The sequence below is a fragment of the Aulonocara stuartgranti genome, assembly GCF_965226115.1.
Source record: "Aulonocara stuartgranti genome assembly, chromosome: 3".
Classification (NCBI taxonomy): Eukaryota; Metazoa; Chordata; class Actinopteri; order Cichliformes; family Cichlidae; genus Aulonocara; species Aulonocara stuartgranti.
The window spans coordinates 19137024-19160185 of NC_138941.1; the positions used below are offsets into that span (position 1 = coordinate 19137024).

General features: G+C 42.5%; 1 protein-coding gene and 1 pseudogene across 2 annotated transcripts in view; both read right to left on the bottom strand.

Moving 5' to 3' along the window:
* Window positions 1-23162, bottom strand: part of LOC309700493 (uncharacterized protein) — a 2098293-nt gene that overhangs the window by 847814 nt on the left and 1227317 nt on the right. The gene's annotated exons all lie outside the window — the stretch shown is intronic.
* Window positions 15039-18805, bottom strand: LOC309697510 (carboxy-terminal kinesin 2-like; annotated as a pseudogene). The gene is made up of 6 exons: window positions 18623-18805; window positions 18353-18491; window positions 17975-18114; window positions 17809-17883; window positions 17582-17657; window positions 15039-16358 (listed from the first exon to the last, which is right to left on the bottom strand). The product of its transcript is annotated as a carboxy-terminal kinesin 2-like (transcript).

A 23162-nucleotide genomic window follows, 5' to 3' on the forward strand; every position in this document is an offset into this window, starting at 1 on the left:
ATTTCTTCCAGTCAGAGAATGTTACATATAATTCAATTTTTGCTTGATGCATAAAGTTAAAAGATTAAAACTAATTAAACAAGTTTTAAAAAGAGAGACTTTTCCATTTGATTACATTTTATATGATGAATTATGCAGAAAAAGTAGAATTGGGCTGAAAGATCTATCGCTTTATCACCTATTCAGGTTGTAAATCGTGTTTTTAAAAAGTAACTAAGTAATTAATTACTTTTGAAAATAAGTAATCAGTAAAGTAACAGGATTACTTTTTGGGGGAAGTAATCAGTAATTAGTTACTGATTACTTTTTTCAAGTAACTTGACCAACTCTGGTCCTGACACTATTGTACTTCACAATCCACTCCCAGTTTTGGTTCATCTCCACTTTTCCACTTTTTCCACTCCACCCTGTGATCCACAGCCCAAATTACTGTACGATTCAGAGAAAATTAACAGTAAAATTTACCCAATTTACTGTACTGTACTCTATATTTTCTCATATTTGAGCTCAGATTACAGGAAAACTGTAAGAGGTGACACTGATATCTCACTAGATTCTGACTCTGGGTGACCCCCACACACCCAAGATTACTGTACGGTTTCTGAGATTGCTTTGTTAACCCTCTCAAGGCAGGCATTGCAGATATGCAACAGTTAAAAGCTAACAACCTGATCACCCCACATACATATTTCATGAGTTTTTTACTCAGAAGTACCACTGCAGGTATTCTTTTGTGCATTAGCAACAAAAACTTAATTTGAGCCTGAGAGGGTTAAGCATGAGTATGACAAAGGCTAAGAAAATATACTGCCTACAATAATATCAAATTTAAACAACAAATTACAAAATTGCCACACCTGCTGTTATTGCCAGGTGTTCGATAGAGCATTATTTAGTCATAAAAAATACATATCACTGAAATATCATCAGTAAAAGAAACACTCTGTCATGGTCCTGGGTCAGTGACCCAGTGCTTTTAGTTATCATTTTCTAGTTTATTATGATGATGATGATTATTATTATTGTTTGAGTTCTATGTGTGATATTCGGTCTGCCTTTGAGTCTGTGTCTCTGTCTGTCTATGGTGTCACCCCATCTGTTTGTGAAGCTGTCTGTTTAGATCTGTGTCTTGTTTGGTTCCCCGTGTCTGAGTTTCCTGTTTTATTGTGAAGGTCTCTGTCTGATGTGAGTATGTTCAGTTTACATTTCCCCTGTCCCATCAGCTCTGATTTCTCCCAGCTGTGTTGCCCTCCTGTCTCTCATCCCCTGATTACTGGTGTGTGTGTATTTAAGCCCTGTGTGTTCTCCTGCATGTTGCCGGTTCGTCTGTATTACTCAGTGTATCCACCGTGCCGTCTCCTTGCTTTTCATCGTCATTCTCCTCTGCTCGTTTTCAATCAGGATTGTGCTCTGTAGTTTAGTTGTTTCCCAGTTTAGTTTAGTTCGAGCCCCGTTTGCTGTTTGTCCACATTCTTTTTGTGTTCAATAAATCACCTTCACTTCTCCACGACTGCCTGTGATTGGATCCTCATTTATTCCGCACGGCTCGCCTCGGCAGCCGTGACACACTCACTATGTAAGACATGTTAGCAAATTCAGTTAATAAATAATGTATCAAATCTATACAGATGTTTGAAGGTATATTGCAAAGCATGTTTGTTTCTTATGGCTTACAAATGTGTTTGCCTTTAACATAATTTACATTTTATTTATACAGTTTCACAGACGAAACAAAATAGGTTTCCTGAACTGTTCTTCGTGGCCTAATTTTGAATCCTTCTGAGGGGGATGCATTATCCATGAAGGTGGGCAATTTGTTCGTCGATCTCTGACCCTCGCTGACTCTGACGCCTCCTAATTCTGCTTCCAGCCTCGCTGATTAATTTGTTGTCACTGATGCTGTCACCAGTTGTACACAACATCTCTGTTTGTCCACCAGTCTAATCTGTAATTCAGGTGAACCCAGAATTACCTGCATCTTTGTAATGTTTCAGAAAATATACACTATATGTTGATGGGCTTTGTCCCACTTTTCTTTCCTTTATAAGTAAGAATCTCTGTGGTTTTAATGACAATTCATATACAGATTGTGGAGGACATTTTATTCAACACTCAAAAAAGTTCCTCACTAGCAGACTGTAGTACAATTTCAGCCCACCGTTAATAAACCCATCCAATGCAGCGTTATCAGAGAAATTATGCAAGTGTTATGTTTGTATGTACTGGTAATCTATTTATCATTTATCATGATTCCTGCTCTGATGATTACTTTCTTCTCCTTCTGTAATTTTAACAGATAAAGGATGTTGAACATTAAGCTCCAAACAGGATGAATGAGGAAGACCACAGAGGAGAATCGTGGATGTAGTGAAAGAATATATGCAGATGGTTTTTTTCATGGTGGAGGAGCAACTTCTGATACCATCTTAAAGAAAAAACACATAAAATTGAAGAGTAAAAATAATGACAACAATATGTCTAAATTTTTTATTAATTCTTTAGAGCAAATGCAGTCTTGTCATGGTCAGAGTTGCCCACTCATATTTAACTAATTCAAATACAATTACTGCATTTAAATGCTTATGTTCTAATAAAAGGCATCGTTTAATACTTCTGCCATGACAACCCAAATAAATCAATGAGAGGGAAACGGGAAGATTAGTCATCAGGCAAGGTTTACTGTTCATTTACCATGCCTTGATAACAGTAAGCTTAACAAAAGAAAAATGTTGGCGACGAGAAAAGATGTTCTGTCAAAACATCCTACCGTAGCGTAAATTTATAGTCTTGTCTATCAATCCGTGCTAACTTATCAGAATATGCTACCTTACGTGGTTAATGGCTCCGTTGTATAGGTAGCGTGTTCAGATGACCCAATCACACTATTAAAACATGCTTCCTGCTGGGATTTATATAGGTAGGGTGTTCAGATGACCCAATCACACTATTAAAACATGCTTCCTGCTGGGATTTATATAGGTAGCATGTTCAGATGGCCAAATCACACTATTAAAACATGCTTCCTGCTGGGATTTATATAGGTAGCGTGTTCAGATGACCCAATCACACTATTAAAACATGCTTCCTGCTGGGATTTATATAGGTAGCGTGTTCAGATGACCCAATCACACTATTAAAACATGCTTCCTGCTGGGATTTATATAGGTAGCGTGTTCAGATGACCCAATCACACTATTAAAACATGCTTCCTGCTGGGATTTATATAGGTAGCGTGTTCAGATGACCCAATCACACTATTAAAACATGCTTCCTGCTGGGATTTATATAGGTAGTGTAACCCATATTTGAGTATGGCTTAACTAGAATACACCAGAATAAAAGAATCATTAATCTAAGCAGCACACTTCATTTGTAATGAATAAACCATAGGTGCAGCAGTTAAGGAGTTAACTGTTCTGGTTTAGACACGTGCTACTCTAGGCCAATGAGCTGCTGAAACGTGGTACAGGCTCCGCCTGCCGCCCCTGCCTAGGAGGACACAGATTTTTCTTTTCTCTCTTCCGCTCGCGAACTTTCCATGAGCAAGCTAGTGAGGAAACGAGACAGCGATTTACTGAGACGAGGTATGAAAAAGAGTAATATGGACGGAGAGCTAGCACTCGCCGTTTACGAAAGATTGTTTTACTGTATGTATATTGCTAAGATGAGTAATTAGCTGGTTCTTTTTACATTGCTTAGTCGAGAAAGGTCGGGAGTTAGAGACGACGCCATTTCATCGGTCGTGCGCCATCTCGCGCTGCTCCGTCTTTCTAATTCTGAGATCGGTGAGCAAAGTGTTTTACTTGTTCATTATTTATCTGTGTTTCATGAATGCCTTGCAAGTAAAATGTTCCAGTGTTTAATGATAATTGTTTAGGAATGTTCTGTAGGAAACTTTGTTCAATTTACTGAAACCCAGCAGTTGAAGTGAATGTGTGAATTGTGATTTTTATGAGGAACTCAATATGTCCCATGACACTGTCGTTGACAGGTCAGGTTTTTTCTTTTGTTTGGTTTTGTTTTTTTTGTTTCTTTGGTTTGTATCTTCCTGGTGCATTCCAACGGATCCTGAAATTGATGGCGAGCCAACCCCGTTGAAGGACCAAATGACTTTGTTCTGTCCTGCACATCAGAGTGTGGTAGGCCAGATGCAACAAAACAGAGACACACCACGCCATTTTGTACTCGTAGTCCCCCTTTTTCACACACACCCCCCTGGACTCACGGGCGGGTTGTTTTAAGGACACGTTTTACGGACTCTGTACATTCCATGAATGTGGACAAAAGTGAGTGTGAGCGGTCGGAAATAACCCTCCAGCTGATTAACTGTTGCTATTTGTAAACGAAGTCTGTGAAAATGCAAATAAGTGTTAACATTTATATGCTGATGATTGATATTGTGGTTCATTGTTAGATGTGAACTGTACCTCTAGAAAGGGTGCACCCAGGTAAGATTTCTTTTTTTTTGTTTTGTTTTCATCAAGTGATCACTGTGATTTTGCCAAAAGGTATTATTGAGGGAGTACCGGTACTGAAAGGGAATAATTTCATTTGTAAGTGTTTTGTGTGTTTGTCATAATGTCCTGTTATTTCTAATTGAAAAGAAAAATACAATTCCGGCTATTTTTCAAAACTCGCGATTGTCTGAGTCTTATTCAGTTCGCCTCTCCTGTACGTAGCCGAACCTACTGGTCCAAATCTTTGAGCTCTTTGGTGTCAAATTTGGGTGACATACTCTTGTTTTGATCTGGGAGTATTTGAGACACGCACATAAGTGTTACAAGTTGGCGAGCCAGCAGCCAGGAGTTATTGTGAAACTGCATGAGACTCATCTTATTAAGTATTACAACGATAAGAAACAATCAAAACCTAGTTTGACAAAATGGACGTAGTACTTAAAGAGGCAATTAAAATCCCAAACGCAGTAATCATAAAAGGGCTTACTAACAGCGACCTCGATGAAGAAGTAGCTATTTACCTGGGGAAACACGGTTCAGTTAACCGCCACATCCGTATAGATGATCCGCATTCTGAGTTTCACAGGCAGATGATAGCTGAGTTCAATCATGCCAGTGCAATGGATACTTTGAATCCTCTTTTGCCGCAGACTATTCAAAGCTCTGCTCAGCCTGAAGTCACGTTTGAAATTAGGAGTTTAACTGAGGCGTATGCAGCGAATGCGAGGAATGTCACAAGAGCATACATGAGACAACTGTCTGAAATGGCCAATCTTAGTGGCCATTCACTAGAAAACATGCTCAAAGAGGGACTGGCTAACTTAAACGTGCCCCCCCTACCTCCTCAGCCTACAGTTTCTCCCCCTGTTGACAGAGGCGAAACAAGTTTGCATGCACAGGGTGACCATTCCCCCAGTCAACCTGCTGCTGATTTTTCACAGTCTACGGATTCGATTCCAACCTTAAATCAAAACCTGATCGATCCTGACTCACCGACCCAGTTCCATCCCACACTTGAGCTTAACCCGCCCAATGTCCGGCGGGTGGTAGTTGAACATGTGGTGCGCAGTAGTGAAGTTTCTTCACACTCGCCCATGCCGAGTAGGATTAGAGCTTTCTCTGGGCGCATTCCTCGCCCTAACAGTGAAGCTGATTACGACGCCTGGCGCACAAGTGTTGAAGTCCTCATGAGTGATCCAGCCGTTTCTGACTTGAACTGCACACAGAGGATCCTTGACAGTCTTCTGTCGCCTGCCACAGACGTCACTAAGCATTTAGGTCCAAATGCTAGACCCTCTGAGTACCTGAGAGTACTCGATTCTGCGTTTGGAGCCGTCGAAGATGGCGATGAGCTCTATGCGCGATTCATGAACACACTTCAGAATGAAGGAGAAAGACCATCAGCCTATTTGCAAAGGTTACATGTCTGTTTGACCAAAGCAATGCGACGAGGAGGTGTCAATGTGTCGGATTTTGACAAGCAATTGTTAAAGCAATTCCTTCGTGGCTGTTGGGAGGACAGTCTCATCAGCGACCTCCAGCTAGGACAAAGAAAAGAGAGCCCACCTTCGTTCTCTGAGCTACTCTTGCTTCTACGCACGGAAGAGGACAAGCAAGCCTCAAAAGTCCGTCGTATGAGACAACATCTTGGTCAGAGCAAACCTGGCCCTAGCAATCCAAAGCACCGGGCCATGTCAAATGTACAAACAGCAAGTAGCTGTGAGTCTGACCTCAATGTGTTAAAGAAACAAATTGCTGATTTGAGTGCACAACTTAACAGTTGGAAAATAGAAAGCCAAAAGCAAAATCAGCCCAAGCACTCAAAGTCAGAGTGCCACACGGTTAATGCCAAAGTCGAAGTCTACCCCACGAAAAGGAAGGCTTCGACCGCACAGAACTTTACAAAAGCCAATGCAAAGCCGCGTCCTTGGTATTGCTTTCACTGTGGTGAGGACGGTCATATTGCCTCATCATGTGAAAACGAACCAAATCCATCCTTAGTGGTCACGAAGCGAAAACAGCTGAGAGAAAGGCAATCTAGTTGGGAAGCATCAACTAGGGCCAGTGATGAGCCGCCTTTAAACTAATACCAGCCTCCAGTGTGGGACAAGTGGGGGCTGCCGGAGACAATTCTCGTCCCAAGCCTCAACGTGCCTTTTCAAGGGAAGTTCAGTCAAAAGCGCCGTCTATACACCTTCCAAAGGGTTTGGTCGGAACCAAAACTTCTGCTACTGTCATTATCGCTGGCAGAGAAACGAACTGTCTTCTTGATACAGGGTCACAAGTGACAACCGTGCCTCAGAGTTTTTATGAGAAGCATCTCTCAGACTTGCCTATAAACCCGTTGGGCGATCTCCTGGATGTAGAGTGTGCAAACGGCCAATCCGTCCCTTACCTAGGTTATGTAGAACTCTCAATCACCTTTCTCAAGAACTTTGTGGGTTCGGATATTAGTGTTAATACCCTAGCATTAGTTATCCCCCCTCTGCGAGCCGAGGCGCGAGAACAGATCTTGATAGGTACAAATACCTTAGATGCCCTTTATGCTGACTTCCATGAGTCCAGTGCGAACTTTCAGCCCGTCCCCCATGGTTTCAGAGCGCTCCTCAAAATCCTTGGAGTACGTCGAAAAGCCGCTAGCAATTGCAGCCTTGGGTGTGCAAAGTTAACGGGTAAAGAGCAAGCTGTGGTGGCGGCAGGGCAGACGGCAGTTTTAGAAGCTTCGGTGTACATTCCCAACTCCATTAATGAGAAATGTGCAGTTGTCGAATCGTCATCAGATTTTCCCTTGCCCAGTGGTTTGCTTGTGTTAACTGGTCTTGTCAACCTGCCAGCCAAGCGGCCTTGTAAGCTGCCGGTTGTAGTGAAAAATGAAACCGATCACGACATTGTTGTCCCGTCAGGCCGTGTGCTAGCTGACATTAATGCTGTGACCAGAGTCATATGTAAAGAACAGACAGAGAAGATGTCAAACTCTTCAGACCACTCAGGAAATTCTTCCCAACCTGAAGAAATCAGTTTCGACTTTGGAAATGACCTACCTGATGAATGGAGAAATCGTGTCACAAAGTTGCTAAATTCAATGCCTGGAGTGTTTTCACAGCATGCATTGGATTTTGGACACACAGAGAAGGTGCAACATCACATCAAGCTTAGTGATGAAACCCCATTCAAGTCCAGACCCCGACCAATACATCCACACGATGTGGAGGCCGTGAGGAAGCACCTGCGGGAACTGCTCGACGTGGGAGTGATACGGGAATCTGAATCACCATTCGCTTCCCCAATCGTAGTAGTCAAAAAGAAAGATGGTTCAGTTCGCTTGTGCATTGACTATCGGAGGTTAAACCTCCAAACCATCAAAGATGCATATGCACTCCCGAATCTGGAAGAGGCTTTTTCCGCTCTAGCAGGGTCGAAATGGTTCTCGGTCCTAGATCTCAAGTCGGGATATTATCAGATTGAGATGTCAGAGTCAGACAAGCAGAAAACAGCCTTCGTATGTCCCTTAGGATTTTGGGAATTCAATAGGATGCCCCAAGGGATCACCAACGCACCCTCCACTTTTCAAAGGCTCATGGAGCGGTGTATGGGTCCGATGAATCTTAAGGAGGTCCTTGTCTTTATTGATGACCTCATCATCTTTTCATCATCTCTTGAAGAACACGAGCAACGCCTGAAGAAGGTCCTGTTGCGGCTGAAAGAGTTTGGGTTAAAATTAGCACCCGAGAAGTGTAAATTTTTCCAAACCTCTGTTAAGTATCTCGGCCACGTGGTGTCAGAGCGTGGAGTCGAGACTGATGCAGAGAAGATCAAAGCCCTCACGAGTTGGCCCGTCCCCACCAACCTTAAAGAGTTAAGGTCATTTTTGGGCTTTGCTGGGTACTACCGGCGATTCATCCAGGGTTTTTCTAATATTGTAAGGCCGTTGAATGAGTTAACCGCTGGTTACCCACCATTGAGAAAAGGAAAGAAAAGACCCACGAAGCAACAAAGCTCCATGTACCATAGCCCGAAAGAGCTATTTGGTGACAGGTGGACTCAAAAGTGTCAAGAGGCTTTTGAACAAGTCATTGGTAGGCTAACCTCAGCCCCAGTGTTGGGCTTTGCCGACCCCAGACTCCCATATATCCTCCATACGGATGCTAGTACCATTGGCCTTGGTGCCGCTCTGTACCAACTCCAGGATGGACAGTTGAGGGCCATAGCCTTTGCTAGCAGAGGACTTTCAAGAAGTGAGATGAGATATCCAGCCCACAAGCTGGAGTTCTTGGCCCTTAAGTGGGCTGTCACCGAAAAGTTCTCAGACTACCTATATGGTACAGAATTCACAGTAGTGACAGACAGTAATCCGTTAACGTACATCCTAACATCAGCGAAGCTGGATGCAACGAGTTACCGTTGGCTCTCAGCCTTGTCTACTTTTTCATTCCAACTCCAGTACAGGGCTGGCAAACAAAACGTAGACGCGGATGCACTGTCTCGTCGTCCCCATGGTAGCCCAGGTGATGATCCTGTCTCACAGAAGGAAAGTGAAAGGATCCGGCAATTCGCCCTCACTCACCTCAGGGGCGATGACAAAGAAATGGTTTCTAGGGAGGTTGTACAGGCCATCTGCGAAAGGCATTCAGTTAATTCTGCAGGCCTGGATTCAGGGTCATTCACTTGCCCAGGTTTGGCTTTAGTTGAGTCCTTAGCCTTACATGCTACAGCTGTCCCTGATAGCTTTGCAGGGGAGCTGTTGAATGGTTCTCCTCTTCCCCCGCCTATGGCAGAGGATGAGCTCAGACAGAAACAGAGGCTAGACCCAGCTCTCGATGCTATAGTCACTCTGTTAGAAACTGGTCAGACCCCACCTCCCAGTCTTAGAGCAGAACTACCTGAGCTTCCCTTGTTGCTGCGTGAGCTCTGTCGTCTTGAACTGCAGAATGGAGTTCTTTACCGAAAGAGGCAAACCGGTCCAGACATCTCCTTTCAACTCGTGTTACCCGAGGAGTTGAGGTCAGTAGTCTTCCAACACCTCCACAGTAACATGGGCCACCTAGGAACTGACCGCACTATTGACCTGGTCAGAACTCGGTTTTACTGGCCAAAAATGCAGACGTCAGTTGAAAAAATGATCAACACGTGTGAACGGTGTGTTCGCCGGAAGTGTAGGCCAGAGAGGGCAGCTCCCCTCATGAACATCAAGACAAGCAGGCCCCTTGAACTGGTCTGTATAGATTATCTATCGATTGAGCCAGATCAGTCTAACACTAAGGATGTATTAGTTATGACTGATCACTTCACTAAGTTCGCAGTAGCTGTCCCTACACCCAACCAACGAGCGCGCACTGTTGCAAAGGCCCTCTGGGAGAACTTCATTGTTCATTATGGTGTCCCAGAGAGACTTTTAAGTGATCAAGGCCCCGATTTCGAATCGAAGACAATAAAACAACTCTGCGAAATTATTGGCATGAAAAAGATACACACAACGCCATACCACCCCAGAGCCAATCCAGTTGAGAGGTTCAACAGAACACTTCTCCAAATGCTTGGTACCTTGAATGACAATGAGAAGTTGCATTGGAAAGAGTATGTAAAACCTCTAGTACATGCATATAATTGTACCAAGAATGATGTGACGGGCTATTCGCCTTATGTGCTGATGTTTGGGAGACAACCAAGGCTTCCCATTGATCTAGTATTTGGGTTGCCTGTGAATGCTCAGAAGAAGTCACACTCCCAGTACGTCAGTGATCTAAAACATAGGTTGGAGGAGAGTTTTAAGATCGCAACCTCAAACGCACAAAAGAATGCTGAGCGCAATAAAACTCGCTTTGACAAGCAAGTGGTTGACTCAACTCTCAACGTGGGTGACAGGGTTCTCGTGCGTAATGTTAAACTGAGGGGAAAGCATAAGTTGGCAGACAGATGGGAAGATGATGTGTACGTAGTTCTGAGAAGAGCAGGCGAACTACCAGTCTATACGGTCAAACCGGAAGCGAAAGAAAGACCAGTCCGAACATTGCACAGAGACCTGCTCCTTCCTTGTAGCTTCATACCGGTCACAGAGTCAACTGAAAACAGTCCCAAAAAGCCCCAGGCTCGGCGGAACACAAGGCAAACTGTTGTTCAGGAAGACGACGACGACCTCGACTCCGAGTATTTACCAGTACCTACCTGGATACCAATCTCCATTACCAGCTCTGTCAAGCCAACTCTCGTTGTGCCCCGCACTGAAAGTGTGCAAAGACAATTTCCAGCTTATGATGAAACCGAACGTGACAACCCCACCGAACGTGACAACCCCACCGAACGTGACAACCCCACCGAACGTGACAACCCCACCGAATGTGACAGACAATCCGAGGAAATTGAGGAAACGGAAGTTGTGAACTTACCTGAAACTGCAACTGAGAACTTACCCGAACATGTGGACTTACCTGAGCCTAGTTTGCGGGAAATCAACGTTCAAGTTGAAAATCCTGTGGAAAGGACCCAGCAACCTAGTGAGCAAGTCCTGCCCGAAGTGGATGAGACTATGCTAGAGTGTCCTAATGACCAAGAAAGAGTCATAACTGAGCAGCCCAGTTCATTTGGTTCACAGAACAGCTCTCGGGAAGAACATGACGTTCTTCGTCGATCTCAAAGGTCACGTCAGACACCAGAAAGGTTGCAGTATTCTACCTTAGGTAACCCCTTACTGTATGTTGTTAATGCAGTATTTAATAGCCTAAACGAAGCCATTTCAAGCTCTATGCAGTCTAACCATTTGGATGCACAGGGACGTGCATACCATCAAGTGGGGAGGGTGTAACCCATATTTGAGTATGGCTTAACTAGAATACACCAGAATAAAAGAATCATTAATCTAAGCAGCACACTTCATTTGTAATGAATAAACCATAGGTGCAGCAGTTAAGGAGTTAACTGTTCTGGTTTAGACACGTGCTACTCTAGGCCAATGAGCTGCTGAAACGTGGTACAGGCTCCGCCTGCCGCCCCTGCCTAGGAGGACACAGATTTTTCTTTTCTCTCTTCCGCTCGCGAACTTTCCATGAGCAAGCTAGTGAGGAAACGAGACAGCGATTTACTGAGACGAGGTATGAAAAAGAGTAATATGGACGGAGAGCTAGCACTCGCCGTTTACGAAAGATTGTTTTACTGTATGTATATTGCTAAGATGAGTAATTAGCTGGTTCTTTTTACATTGCTTAGTCGAGAAAGGTCGGGAGTTAGAGACGACGCCATTTCATCGGTCGTGCGCCATCTCGCGCTGCTCCGTCTTTCTAATTCTGAGATCGGTGAGCAAAGTGTTTTACTTGTTCATTATTTATCTGTGTTTCATGAATGCCTTGCAAGTAAAATGTTCCAGTGTTTAATGATAATTGTTTAGGAATGTTCTGTAGGAAACTTTGTTCAATTTACTGAAACCCAGCAGTTGAAGTGAATGTGTGAATTGTGATTTTTATGAGGAACTCAATATGTCCCATGACACTGTCGTTGACAGGTCAGGTTTTTTCTTTTGTTTGGTTTTGTTTTTTTTGTTTCTTTGGTTTGTATCTTCCTGGTGCATTCCAACGGATCCTGAAATTGATGGCGAGCCAACCCCGTTGAAGGACCAAATGACTTTGTTCTGTCCTGCACATCAGAGTGTGGTAGGCCAGATGCAACAAAACAGAGACACACCACGCCATTTTGTACTCGTAGTCCCCCTTTTTCACACACACCCCCCTGGACTCACGGGCGGGTTGTTTTAAGGACACGTTTTACGGACTCTGTACATTCCATGAATGTGGACAAAAGTGAGTGTGAGCGGTCGGAAATAACCCTCCAGCTGATTAACTGTTGCTATTTGTAAACGAAGTCTGTGAAAATGCAAATAAGTGTTAACATTTATATGCTGATGATTGATATTGTGGTTCATTGTTAGATGTGAACTGTACCTCTAGAAAGGGTGCACCCAGGTAAGATTTCTTTTTTTTTGTTTTGTTTTCATCAAGTGATCACTGTGATTTTGCCAAAAGGTATTATTGAGGGAGTACCGGTACTGAAAGGGAATAATTTCATTTGTAAGTGTTTTGTGTGTTTGTCATAATGTCCTGTTATTTCTAATTGAAAAGAAAAATACAATTCCGGCTATTTTTCAAAACTCGCGATTGTCTGAGTCTTATTCAGTTCGCCTCTCCTGTACGTAGCCGAACCTACTGGTCCAAATCTTTGAGCTCTTTGGTGTCAAATTTGGGTGACATACTCTTGTTTTGATCTGGGAGTATTTGAGACACGCACATAAGTGTTACAGTAGCATGTTCAGATGACCCAATCACACTATTAAAACATGCTTCCTGCTGGGATTTATATAGGTAGCATGTTCAGATGACCCAATCACACTATTAAAACATGCTTCCTGCTGGGATTTATATAGGTAGCGTGTTCAGATGACCCAATCACACTATTAAAACATGCTTCCTGCTGGGATTTATATAGGTAGCGTGTTCAGATGACCCAATCACACTATTAAAACATGCTTCCTGCTGGGATTTATATAGGTAGCGTGTTCAGATGACCCAATCACACTATTAAAACATGCTTCCTGCTGGGATTTATATAGGTAGCGTGTTCAGATGACCCAATCACACTATTAAAACATGCTTCCTGCTGGGATTTATATAGGTAGCGTGTTCAGATGACCCAATCACACTATTAAAACATGCTTCCTGCTGGGATTTATATAGGTAGCGTGTTCAGATGACCCAATCACACTATTAAAACATGCTTCCTGCTGGGATTTATATAGGTAGCGTGTTCAGATGACCCAATCACACTATTAAAACATGCTTCCTGCTGGGATTTATATAGGTAGCATGTTCAGATGGCCCAATCACACTATTAAAACATGCTTCCTGCTGGGATTTATATAGGTAGGGTGTTCAGATGACCCAATCACACTATTAAAACATGCTTCCTGCTGGGATTTATATAGGTAGCATGTTCAGATGACCCAATCACACTATTAAAACATGCTTCCTGCTGGGATTTATATAGGTAGCGTGTTCAGATGACCAAATCACACTATTAAAACATGCTTCCTGCTGGGATTTATATAGGTAGGGTGTTCAGATGACCCAATCACACTATTAAAACATGCTTCCTGCTGGGATTTATATAGGTAGCGTGTTCAGATGGCCAAATCACACTATTAAAACATGCTTCCTGCTGGGATTTATATAGGTAGCGTGTTCAGATGACCCAATCACACTATTAAAACATGCTTCCTGCTGGGATTTATATAGGTAGCGTGTTCAGATGGCCCAATCACACTATTAAAACATGCTTCCTGCTGGGATTTATATAGGTAGCATGTTCAGATGACCCAATCACACTATTAAAACATGCTTCCTGCTGGGATTTATATAGGTAGGGTGTTCAGATGACCCAATCACACTATTAAAACATGCTTCCTGCTGGGATTTATATAGGTAGCATGTTCAGATGACCCAATCACACTATTAAAACATGCTTCCTGCTGGGATTTATATAGGTAGCGTGTTCAGATGACCAAATCACACTATTAAAACATGCTTCCTGCTGGGATTTATATAGGTAGGGTGTTCAGATGACCCAATCACACTATTAAAACATGCTTCCTGCTGGGATTTATATAGGTAGCATGTTCAGATGACCAAATCACACTATTAAAACATGCTTCCTGCTGGGATTTATATAGGTAGCGTGTTCAGATGGCCCAATCACACTATTAAAACATGCTTCCTGCTGGGATTTATATAGGTAGCATGTTCAGATGACCCAATCACACTATTAAAACATGCTTCCTGCTGGGATTTATATAGGTAGCGTGTTCAGATGGCCCAATCACACTATTAAAACATGCTTCCTGCTGGGATTTATATAGGTAGGGTGTTCAGATGGCCAAATCACACTATTAAAACATGCTTCCTGCTGGGATTTATATAGGTAGGGTGTTCAGATGACCCAATCACACTATTAAAACATGCTTCCTGCTGGGATTTATATAGGTAGCGTGTTCAGATGACCCAATCACACTATTAAAACATGCTTCCTGCTGGGATTTATATAGGTAGGGTGTTCAGATGACCCAATCACACTATTAAAACATGCTTCCTGCTGGGATTTATATAGGTAGCATGTTCAGATGGCCAAATCACACTATACATAACATAAGTGGTGGCTCGTCCGGGATCTTTGGACATTTTAGTGGAGACTGAATGTCAGTTTGTTTTGCTTTTAAGTGGGTGAGTGATGGTGTTCAGTGTAATTGAGCAAACTCCCTTTAGTGTGTTTCAGCTGGGTGACTGTGCTGCCCTTCCATCGAAGCACTTGTTTGTTGTTTTGCTTTATTGTTTTAGTTTGTGTTTGGTGGCTATCCTGGGTGGGGGTACGCTTCAGAGTTTGGTAGGAGACTATATCTCTGGTCTGCTGCCTGCTCTCGAGTTCGCGTTTAAAGTTGCCTCGAGCCTGGTACACCACTGAAGACTAGGGTAGGGAAAGTAAGGGATTTGTTGTTTTTAGTGTACTTTTGGTTTTGTGTTGTAGCAGGTCAGGTAATCATTTTGGGTTTGACTGTTGTGCTCTTTTGTGTTGGTCACATGTTACTTTTTGTGTGTTCAGTGTGGCAACTTCAGATCCTCATGTAGGGGCATCCATGCTTAAAGATGCCAACTTGCTTCAGAGGAACTTTTAATTTGTTTAGGGGTCCTAGAGGAACCCTTTTAAGGGAGGAGGTGTTACGTCCCTCTGCAGCTTCTAATCGTCTCAGTGTTTTCAGCTGGTGCTAATTGGCCACACCTAGTCAGGTGTGGATAAAAGCATACCTGAGGCAAGCTTCCCGGCAGTGCACTAGTCTTTGCCTTGGTGGCACCAGCCATTTTAGCCAACCTGGTTTTCCATTTTAGGATGAAACCTCTTCTCACCCACACTCTGCTATTCATCTCTGTTTTTATGTTGCGGCTTTTGAGCCGGGTCGTAACACTGAAGATTACAAAGATCAACATTAAGACCAGTCTGTGCATTCAAAGCAGTGACAGAAAAGAGTGTGGGGCATTAACCCCCACTCACTGAAATGGCATCCAAGATGCCTTCATAACTTTAAGAAAAGGAAAGAAAAAAGGCAATAAAATGCAACAGCCTTTAAATTTGGTTTTATTTGTAGAGTAAATGTAATAGCGTACATGTTAAATAAACATTCAATTCCCACGAAACATACTAATGATATGGCAGACATCGAAACAGGTAAAAGAAACAATCATATTTATTCATTTTCATTAATTTAAAATACCCTTTACAAAGTATATATATAGAAACATAATCCAACATATGTGGAAAAAAAACAAAAAAAACTGACACCCTGCTTTAAACGCACATATATAAAAGTTACTCTTTTAATAATTTCTACTTTGTTGTCCTGATGACGCAGTCGTTCACCTGCATGTGGTGCAATCCAATTAGGCTGTCAGTAGTACTTCAGGTCTCCCAGCCCTTTGCCAGACAGGAGGAGACACCAACCCCCAGGTAACTCAAACAAAGATGTATTAATATAACATAAAACAGAGCTTTGACCTTGCAAGGTTAATATGTGTGCACGCCATATAAACATTGGAAGGTGTGATGGAAAAATGAATACATTTAATAAAGAAACGATATTGAACAATAAATGGAATATTTTAAAGTAGTGACTGTAAATTAAACTAAAGTGAATCAACGGGTGGTGAGGTGTGGAGCTTACCATGTGTGGCATGCCATCACACATGGCAACTGTCATGACCAACTCAGCGTGGAAACCTGAGATGAACCTAAAAAGTAGAAAACTCAGGGTTTTTTTTTTTTTTAATAATTCTACTTTTTGTTGGCAGTCGCTGTCCTGATGACGCAGTCGTTCACCTGTGGGGGAGAAAACAAAACAAAATTGTCAAAAATGTTAAAGTTACAGTGAAACTTCAAATCCTTGTACAATTCAGTGGTATTTATACTGTAAACTTAATCCCTATGCTGTAAACTGACATGTAACTCTAGGAATCACTCATTTCAGCCACCTTTGCCACCATTTTCCACATTAATTAGAAGAAGAAATGAAATAAATGAATCGATTAGCTCAAAGAAATTCCACTGCAGACGAGTGTTTTGGTGGTTAAACTGCAAAGCAAGCCACGCACATGGTGCAGGCCACTTCTGTGGGCTCTATCAGGGATTTATGTGACTAGTCGACTAATTGTCACTAGTCTGTATCAGACTTACCAGTCGTTCAATCTAATTGTTAACATTTTAATTGATGCCCAATGCTGGTACATTGTGTTCTAAATGTTAGGCAGCGATCTACCACCAGATGGTGCACTGTTGTTGAGAAACGCCATAAATCTATTAATCTACCCTGATCTTCTTGTTAACACTGAGATCGCAGATACACGCAGAGGAAATTAGTTTCCTGAGAGGTGGAAAACCTCTCCTTTAGGAGAGCAGTTAAGTCAATGGGGGAGGGGCTCAGAGTAGAGTCACTACTCCTTCACATCAAAAGGTGACAGCCACCTTGGCCAGGAGGCTGTTCCAGCTGGGCACGTCCTACCAGTAGGAGGCCCCAGCATCCTTGGTCATGCTAGCCAGTTTACATCTATCAGCTGTGGTCAGGAGTAGTCCTTCCTGCTGCCCCCACAACCTGACTAGAAAACGGCTGTATAATGTATTACCTGAATCATTCTCGCCACACTTAGACGTACTTTTAGATTCTCAAATGATTGTCATATTTTAATAGAACATCTTTTGTAGTAATGCATTTTCATTTGTATTTAACAGAATGTGATAAATGGTTTAAGATACCTCTGCGTCTAGTTTGACAGTTTCTATTAATCAGTTCTGAAAATCAACTCAATATCTGAATGTTCCTTAGTTTTACATTAGTTGGTTAGTCTAATTATTTCCCCCTCGATTAGTCGACTAGTAAATAAGACGCCAGGAACATCCCTACTCTTCAGACAAAATGTGAGTATGAATTACACACCAAGGTATTAAAATGGATATGGAGTATGGCTTTGGTTTACCATAAACAGCTGATGTAAGGACATCATTAATGTACTCTGTCCAATGAACACTGGAAACAAGACTGCACTGACCTTGCTGGCAAACCTCAATGAGTTCAGAGTTTCCCCAAAGCTGTCGGGCTCCGGAGCAATGTTAACAAACATCAAGCTGCAAATAAAGACATCCAAAATTAGTGCCAAAGAATAAACAGTCACAATCTGAAGTGATGAGATCAAACGCTGTTAGATATTTTTTGGGGATAAATTCCTTCAGTTTTATGTGTCGTCATTATAAAGATTTGTGATGTCAACAAACTCACGTTTTGCCGTTTCCCCCCCAAACATCCCTGCAGGAGGTACGTGAGCTTCGAGTTCCTGTAAGCTACGTAAGTCTCCTGGAACACAAAGGCCAAAAAAATCATTAATACTGTAAATGTAAAGAAAGCAGGTGTGACATCTAAGACTACAGAAACTGCAGCTGCAGACCTTTTTGGCCAGAGCGGCGATAACGACGCCCAGGTTGGACAGTGAGCTGTTGATGGCGGTCATCTCTTTGAAACGGTCACCCTGAGACTGGCTCTTCACCATTCGCTCACTGCCAGTCAAGTCCACCAGGCACAGAGTGGCTACACACACAGAGAAAACCAACTCTTATAGGAAGCAGTGATCCGTTTTTCCTTCCATTAAAGGTAGTTTTAATACTTTACAAAACACTTCTTTTAGCGCTCAGGGGCTCAAACATTAACGTTGAGTCATCAGAGCAGATTTTGCACTGGTTACAGTAACAATAACTAACCAGACTAAATATTATAGATCCAAAAAGAAGAAGCCACATTCCTGATGCTGGTACTTCCAGTGTGATACATTTGCACTTGACATCCCTGCCGGCATTAACTCCCTCAATATCCAGCTGGAAGACTGAGTGGGAGCGAGACGAGCGGTCATTCTGGGCTGTCTGGGCAGTGGAGCGATTCTGATTGGCCAAAGCAATCAGACGGAGAACCTGAGAGGACGAGGGAACGTTTTAAAACATAGAGCATCGATAAAGTTTGATGTATTTTCAAAGTTTGGTAACAATTTGTCAGCAGATTTGAAATTAATTTGTTCTGAGCTACAGATGTCTGTCTGCTGTACCTGATCCTCATTGGAGACCCGCTCATAGGTGAGATTAGTGATTGTCAATTCGTTGCTGGCTGTCTTGTGGATCTCATGCTCAGGTCTCTTGCTGGACTTGCCGGTGAACACAAGGTCCCTCAGGGTCTCATTGTAAATTTCGACGAAGCTCGCTGTGAACGTGAACTGTGAAGTGAGTGGGGGTTAATGCCCCACACTCTTTTCTGTCACTGCTTTGAATGCACAGACTGGTCTTAATGTTGATCTTTGTAATCTTCAGTGTTACGACCCGGCTCAAAAGCCGCAACATAAAAACAGAGCTGAATAGCAGAGTGTGGGTGAGAAGAGGTTTCATCCTAAAATGGAAAACCAGGTTGGCTAAAATGGCTGGTGCCACCAAGGCAAAGACTAGTGCACTGCCGGGAAGCTTGCCTCAGGTATGCTTTTATCCACACCTGACTAGGTGTGGCCAATTAGCACCAGCTGAAAACACTGAGACGATTAGAAGCTGCAGAGGGACGTAACATTCAGTATTGATATTTGTAAATGTAAACTATGAGGATTTATTTATTTTTAATTCTTTTCTTTTTTTTTCTTTTTTTCCCCTCTTTTTTTCTTTTTCCAAATAAATGTCCCGATTGAGTAATGAAACTAACCCAAAGGAGAATTCTAACAATATTAGACAGGCCATTCAATATGCTTTATCGTGGACAACTCGTGGCTAAAAACCCACACACACACACACACACACACACAAACCTCTAATCAAACATGAAAACGGATAATCCAGCTGAAGCTTCAGACAGCCGTCAGACAGTGAAACACTGCCATCTGCTGGACTCGAATAACAAAGACGCTGCTTTGACGGGTGAGGGAGTTTCAACAAGTCTGCAATGACTCAAGCATCAAACTACAGAACTATTCTAGCGGACATGGTGCTCTAATGACTGCTTCATTAACGCAGCTCAGAAAGGATCAAACATATCAATAAATCATAAAACACAAAACGTCTCTTATTGCCCAGGGCTCAGGAAGTGAGTGTGTTCCTTATAGCCTATTAAACCTTAGCAGGTTATTTTGATGTGTTACAGATGAAACAGCTATCCAGTAACATTCAGCTACAAAAACGCTTTTTTATAATTACTTTTTTACAGCTTCGCACTTTTACACAAGTTTTATCATCAGTGTCACAATGGCTGCTGCTAAAATTGAGTACAAGATATTTGTTGGCCTGATTAAAAGGTCTTGATGCGTGCTCAATCATCAGGGAAGTAAATCTCCAAAAGTTGATTCTGTTCTTCTGGACGTAGCGTTTTCAGTCAGAGAAACCAGCCGACTGAAGGAACAATGGGCTGGGAGGTCAGTTCCTTAATCATGATTATGCAAATTCTCATGACCATTGATCAACAACCACTGATCAATGGTCCTGAGTACCATTCACAGAGAGTTGGAGAACGGCTGCAATCACAGCATTGTAAGATGGTGACAGATGTACCCTTAGGCCCCCTCCTTGATTCAGAGAGGGTCTTTCCCTTTTCACGTAAATGGCCTCCTTGACTCCGCCCTCAAACCAGCATTCATTGCAGTTATTGTTGACAATCACATTGTGTCGTGTAACCATCCAGCTCACATATTCAATGTAAATGATTTGTTGAACTGAAGACATGATGAATGTTCCTGCATTAAACCACATCCAGCCTAGTGTTCTCACTCTCCCTAAATGGATCTGTTACATTAGTGATATATGGGAGTTGTGTTTCAGTCTTTTCCACATGAGGACATTTACATTTAGTTTTTGCTTTACTGATGAGTGGCTGGTTAACCTGCAGTGGTTGAAGCATGTGTCGGTCGTCTGGAAGAGTAGGTGTAGAAGACGTCTTTAATGAATGTAATGCTCTGAAGGTGTCAGTGATTACTGTGAATTCATTATAAAAGTGGATTTCAGTGAATAAAGTGAATAAAGACAGGCCCTCATGGTGACGCTCAGGTGTCCATAAAGTGTAACAGGAGAGCTTTGTCATACTTTCAGAGATTTTACATGAGCCAGTCTTTCAAAAATTACATAAATAAATAATTCATTCATTCATCCACAGGAAACACAATGCTCATATCTGAAAGTAAACTCTGATATATATCCCCGACTAGAGTTACTACTAAATAAAGGATCGCCCCAAAATGACTAAATATATAAAGACACTCTCCAGAAGAAGTTAAAGGGATTTTATTTATTGTACAAGCAATATCTTCATAAGAATTACAAATTCTGCAGACATATTACCTTCTTACTGAACCTGAACAACTCACACACAGACGTGTCTGCTGCTTATCTTTGTTCAAACATGATGTTTTATCTTCTCTTCAAAACACATTACTCATCTTTCTGGCATCGTGTTACATGAAAACACCTGCATTCTACCTGTGTCATTGTACCACAAAGACAATGATTGCAACACTGTGCTTGCAAAATAGAAGAAATAAGACGACCAGCAAATACATAAAAGATGGTAAAAGTGATTCCATCTTTGTGTCTCCTCCCATTGTTTCCCCAGTCTGTCTAGTTCCCATATTCCCAGGACACCGCTGGACAACAAGTGGGTATTCCAAGACTGAGAGACAGCCAGAGTTGGCAAAAGATCAGACATTCTCCACTTAAGTAGAAGTAAAAATACTATTGTTCCAGTGAAAGTTAAAGTACTGATTCAACTTCATTACTCAGCTAAAGCAAAAAAGTACAGGCTCGAAGCGCTTACAGAGAAAAGCAGACAACAGAATACAACAGAATGCTGATGGCGGCAGTAACACACACTTGGAGGAGAGGCTCCAGCCGTCCATTCCAGCCCTATCCCTAACATTAACTCTAACCATAACTTTAACCTTAACCCTATCAGGTCTTGTTTTACAAAGCGATTCATGATTAGAACAAAAAACACATTTACACATACCGATGATTTGTCACATAGCATCGTTACCTGTTGGGATGAGAACGTGTTGTTTCCAGAGCACCACAAATTGGGGTGTCTGTAGCTCAGGTAGAGCAGGAAACCTACTAATCAGAAAGTTGCTGGTTCAATCCCCGCCTGCTCCAGCCTGCATGCCAAATATCCTTGGGCAAGACGCTAACCCCAAGTTGCTCTCCGATGCATCCATCGGGAGGATGAATGCGTATTAATGTTAGATAGAAAGCACTTACAGAGAAAAAGCATAGAAAAAAGTGAGTGCATGAATGAGGCAAGTTGTAGAGAGTAGAAAGGTTTTATACAAGAACCAGTTCATTTACCGTTATATTTTAGTTTCATTTTCAGTTCTGTACTTTTTACATGTAATATTGATTCATTAGATTGACTACATGTATTAGACCTAACTTGCTGACAGCAAATTTAAACAACCGTAATAATTTATTTTCAGCGTCTGAAATATTTATTTAGTTTGTTTTTTGTTTTCTTTTTGGCTCCTGATATTAGTCAACTACTATTTGTCAATGTTGAACTAATAATGAATCTAAGAAAAGCTATTTGTCACGGTTGGCCAGCGTCAACCGTGGGGATGTGAGGAAGGAGGAGCCAGGCACGGAGCTCTGAATGCAAGCAGTGCGTTTATTTACAGTGAATGGAAAATAACAATAAATCCGCAGTGCGTTCCCGACTCCCGTGAAATGTCCTCTTCCCAGTGCTAGTGTTCCTTGTCTCCGCTCCTCAGTGTCTGAGCACCCCGTGCTCGCTGCCCTCTCGTCTCCACGCTTCTCCTGGGGAGATAACAAACAGGCAGCCGTAAGACACATACAATGCGGCAGACTATCCGTACTGACTGGCCGAGAGACTAACGTGAAGTCACGCAATGATCCAGCGTCAGAGAGAGCGCCACCGCATTCTTAAGTAGCTCCTCCGACAAGGCTTGATCAGCTGTGTGATGGTCTTCAAGTGTGGCCAACAGGCACGTGCAGAGGGGGGGGCTAGAGGGGCTTGAGCACCCGCCCCTTTCCTGATGTTTGCCCAAAGTGCCCTTTTGTTGAGGCAACTTTTAAAAAAAATTTTTTTATTTATTTATTTTTTTATGTGTGTGTGCGTGCGGAGTCCTGTCTTTGCCCCTCAACAATAATATTTAACTATTAATCACAGTTTTGCTAAATAAAAGGATCTGGCTTGCATCAGTCACATGATCACATTTAACCAATGATCGGCAGAACGCGCTGGTTACGAGCCGGGAACGAGCTCACAAAGAGCACGCGCATTTTTAGCGGTCCGGAGCTGTAGGAGAAACACAAGTTAACTCAGAGACACAGACTGATGCGACACAACCAGTAAGTAGGTGTACAGCGTACACTGTAGTGTGTAGCACACAGGAGTATCAGCTTATTACGTACACGTTGGTAAGCTGTCTTGTTGCAACTGACGAACTGAAACAAACGAGCGTGCTGTGTGTGCAACAGCGCGACAAACATTACCTGTCCTTTTATTAACTGCACAAGTAGTGCTGGTCACAGCTGCTGGCTACCTGTGTAAGGCTGTCATGGGTCTGTAGCTCTGTCACCGTTTTAGGAACATATTTAGTTTTAAAGTAAGTT